This window comes from Hippocampus comes, unplaced genomic scaffold, assembly GCF_001891065.2.
Source record: "Hippocampus comes isolate QL1 unplaced genomic scaffold, H_comes_QL1_v1.1 scaffold66, whole genome shotgun sequence".
Lineage (NCBI taxonomy): Eukaryota > Metazoa > Chordata > Actinopteri > Syngnathiformes > Syngnathidae > Hippocampus > Hippocampus comes.
The window spans coordinates 136,617-141,279 of record NW_017805003.1 but is presented as its reverse complement, the minus strand read 5'-3'; the positions used below and the strand labels follow the sequence as shown (position 1 = coordinate 141,279).

Below are 4,663 nucleotides of genomic sequence, written 5' to 3'. Positions count from 1 at the left end.
TATATATATATATATATATATATATATATACACATATATATATACACATACATACACACGTGTGTGTGTGTGTGTGTGTGTGTGTGTGTGCGCGCGCGCAACTTGTTGGCAATCCCTTCACTGGTTTCGTTTTTTTTTTTTTTGCGTACAGTGTGTTTATAGAGTGTCGTGCAGCCATGCATTAAAAGCTTCACTGTGTTACTGGGTATGGTGAATGAGGTAAGTGAGGAAGCTCTTCAAGAGTCAATTTCTACCCAGTTGCTACAGCAACTGAAAGCCAGACATCTTTTCCCGCTTTGGCTTCAGGCCATGTAAAGACCATTTCATTTAGATTTATTCTTGGAGAAGAAAAAAAGGCACAACAGGCATTCAGAATTCGGCAATACATTACCATGCACATGTAATTATGACTCTGCGACATTCAATGTGCACTTGATGTACGATTGATTGCCGTGTGACCTAAAACAGCTGCACCATGGGGAGAAAACGTTCCTGTTTGGTGCTTCCAGTCACCACAATACTCTCATTTAAAAACACTTATGCTGCCTGGAATTAAACTGGTCATCACTTTGACCTTGCTTGAACTTGCTCTTTTTGGTAGCATGTGTAATTTAGTCCGAGCCCACCATTAATACATGTTAAACAGCCCACAAATTTTGTTACATTACCAGTAATACTTGGCTATAGCTTCAAAATTATTAGTTTAGTACAGGGAAGATCCTATATTGTAGTAGTTCAAAAGACGTCTGGCCCGAATTCAGGACAACCTTTTTTTCTTTTTGTTTTATGTGATACTTTGGATCCCAGATAAAGAAAAAAAAACCACATCTTACAGTTCTTTAAACTTGAGAGGATTTAACAATTACACCGACTACAGATATCTCCATCTGTTTTGGAGTCTCACTATTGCACAGTGGAATGCACACTCTTGTTACAAAAATACAAGGGGAGTTGACCGTCAGCTCCAGTTTGACTCAACACAACAGCGTTGTGTGTGTGAGACCAATATTAAACCCATCTGTGCAGGGTTAGCTCCATACATCTGGAATTTGGCTCTGCGGCCCAAATGATGTCACGTGCAATGAGGGCTTATGTTAGGAAAGTGCAGACTATACCACTCACTCGGACAAACACATTCAAAACGGTAGAGTCAGCATGGAAGAGTGCATTGCAATTGTACTCATTTTTTTTTTAAATCTATGGACAGCCAATGCTATCGCTCCCGAGCTACACGGACTATTTTCCTGCTCTGCCATCACAAAGGAAACCTGGTCATCTCTCTGTCATTAAAAAGGGAAGCCAAGTGAAAAATGTTCTTTGCAATAATATGTTCTATGAACCCCCACTAGTCTAAACATGGCATTCTGATTGATATTGTGTTTGCAGAATATGAATTAAGAAGAAAAATCCACTTATTTTATTCATCTCGGGATTATGACCGAAACCAAATAAAAACGGTTTCTTCAGCTATTGCTTAAGTTACTGTAGTGAGGGGTTTGGTTACAAAAAATGCTTACACTATATCTCTTGTTCATTACATATGATAATTTAAAATGTTAGAGATTTTAACAAGCGTCATGGAAGTTGACATGTTTGATTTACTTTCGCGGGCCACATAAAATGATGTGGCGGGCCAGATCTGGCCCCCGGGCCTTGAGTTTGACACCGTGTATTACGCAGTACATCACAATGGTTGTCTTTTTCATAATATTTCAGTAACAATCAAAATATTACAACTTCTTATGAGTAAGATGCAGTGCAGTTGCATGTTATTTTAAAGTAAAAATAATGTTAAACTAGTATCCCTTGTAAAATTGTCTGGATTTTACAATCACTACACAAAAATGTATATCTTTGTCAGCGTAAACAAAAATACTTGATATTGATCCAGCCCTTGTATTAGATGCCAATCTGGTGTCCCTAATGGTGAAGCCACTGACTGACATCTTGAGCATCTTTACCTTGGAGTGAAAGATGATGCAAAAAAAGGAGATGGGCTCTCAATCAGTCAGTCAGTCACTCCAAAATAGCAAATACAGCAGACCCATACGGTCTCAACTGCCTTTAAATAGACATGCCCGCCTCTCCACTCTCTGGCAAAGACAAACAGAGCAGACAGGGTGAGGAAATACCATTGTCAGTAGTGAGTTTTTTTTTTTTCAAATAAAGCGTGGTGTTTCTTCTGCATCACATCCATCCACACAATGATATGCATTGTTCAATTTGTGAGTGTTTTCTCCCCAAAGAATGACATAAGGACAGAAAGAAGGAAGGGGTGGTAGTCTTTGACACATGGATAAACATCCTCTCATTACTTTCCCTCACGTGACTCAGCCTTTATTGCCTTTGCTATAATCATAACTTGATTTAGGATGGTTACTTTTAAACACTGCGCCTTACAAATGCTCTTTATGGCTATCTTGTTTCCTCACCCTCCCCTTTCTCCTGCACAATGTGTCCTTGTATCCATGGCAACCAATGATAATTTAGCCTAGAGTTGATAGGAAGGCCTATAGTGAGGACGGGAACATATGCAATTTCGACAGAGTAGATGTGGGTAAAAGCAACCATTCGGTTGAAAGATTTTCTGATGATCTATTTCATTGTCTTTGTTCATCCCTTCCTGATGAAACAATTCTTGCAATCTGACAATGCTGGCTTGGGTTGCAGAGCAACACGGCATGCATGCATCGCTCACTGAGACGCATGTTTGCAACTGTGCATGGGTGTGCATGCAGGAAGGCTAACTGTGATCCAATACCATAAAAGGAAGGATGGGCCGCACCAGACTACAAACGTCTCCAGTGACTTCCAGGGTTGCTAACACGAGAAGCAGACACGAAGAGAACAGATGGAGACAACGCGAGAATCTACAACAGTCAGCACTGACATGGATAAGGCAGACAGCCTGCCCCAGATATCTCACACACACAGTGTATGATTGTATTGCGTGATTGAAAAAAGAAAAAAAAAAGCATGAAAGCCAATTGGGAGAATGTACAGTAGGAGCCGAATATCAATGCCATTTCTAAAAATAACCAGCAGGCTTGCTTTCCTCCCTCTGCTGTATCCCCTTCTATAATGGCAGCTTCTCTGGCTGTATGCTTCAGAAAGCACGTCCCTCTGAGGGGGTACTGGAATGTACCAAGGCAAGGTCAAGGGCGAGAAGGAGGGGTGTCGTTTGCCAAAAACAGTACAAAACTCTATGTATAGCAGACAATGACACAGGTTCACGAGTTCATTGCAGGATGCACGTGCATGTGTTTGTGTGTGCACATCAGACAGCTGGTTTTGCAAGGAGGCATTAGATTGACGACTAGAGAGATTGATATGCAAGGAATCTTAAGATTAGATAGATAGATAGATAGATAGATAGATAGATAGATAGATAGATAGATAGATAGATAGATAGGTTTCATTTTGACTGTATTGGACTCGTTACAATGTCACTTTTTATTACTGCATCATACACCATATAGTCAACAGTTTAAGTTGAGCAGCTGCAATAGTTGAGCCCCAGCCAGCCACCACTAGCTTCTCAATTCACACCCAGCACCCAGTGTTCGTGAAAATCTTTTGCACGTGAGAAGACATTGCATGTGTGTGTTGAATGTGCAGCACACCGCAGTGTCTCCCAGGACAATGACACACTTATACACACGCACACGCTCGCGCACACGCACACGCACACAAAGGTAGACTAAAAGAAACTGGTCAAATGCACGGATGGACATACACTTATTTGCAGACACCAATAGCTCTACTACAACGCACAATGTAAACTGTGTCTTTCTAGAAGGCAGAGGTAAATCGAACGCGATCAAGTTGCCGGCGTGCAGTCGACTTTTACCTCTTATTTGTCTTCTGTCTTTTGGTCCACACACACCCCTCTGCACCCCTTTACCTCCCTTTCACTCCTCACCACCTTGTCTCACCCGATCCTCTCCACCGTGCCTTTTTTCTCCCCCCCTTTAGTCCTCTTCCTGTTTCCAATCCGCTCTGCAACGCTCGGGCTCACCGAGCAACCAGAAGAAGGCGGGCCAACCAGCTGCCAATCTCAAGACATGAGCCAATCAGAGGATGGAATGTGTGATCTAGTGTAGTAAGTGTGACGGGAGCGGAGGAGGGGCATGTATGGGGCCCTTTAATTTTAGTGTGCATATGTTTGTGTGCGCGTGTGCGTGTGTGCGAGTGTACGAGTGTGTGCGTGTGCGTGTGTGTGTGTTTTAGAGTTGGACCACAGCCAGCACCGAGAAATAGATATGCCTTACAGTATATTCCACATCCGCAACAAATCTCCTCACGTTTACTTATGTGCTTTGCACATTATCAACAAGCTACAAGTGGATATTGCACGAACATTTTTCATCCGAACGCAGATGGAATCAGAATTATTCCCCATTGTTTTGATTGTATCGTTCTCAACCGAGTGAGATGGGGACACATCCCATTCTATACTGGGGGGGGGGGCATTTAATATTATTTCATGAATGATTTTCGCTCTCGTGGGTTGGTGTTGTACTATTCACGGCTTCGGCCATTTTCTTCGGACTGTCTCAACAGATGGGAAGGGCTGCGAGTGTTTTCTGAGCCTACATGACAGAGGAACCAAAGGGAGGGGGCAGGGGGTGGTACTTAGCTCCGTGGATTATGTGTAGGGGAC

At 42.5% G+C, this 4,663-nt stretch overlaps 1 protein-coding gene across 2 annotated transcripts in view; it reads right to left on the bottom strand.

Moving 5' to 3' along the window:
• Positions 1-4,016, bottom strand: part of LOC109508971 (uncharacterized) — a 35,222-nt gene extending 31,206 nt beyond the window's left edge. For both annotated transcript variants that reach the window (XM_019858920.1, XM_019858927.1), the window contains exon 1: positions 3,851-4,016. The gene's annotated coding sequence lies outside the window, so the exon portion shown is untranslated. The remainder of the gene's footprint in view (positions 1-3,850) is intronic.
• Positions 4,017-4,663: the final 647 nt, after the last annotated feature.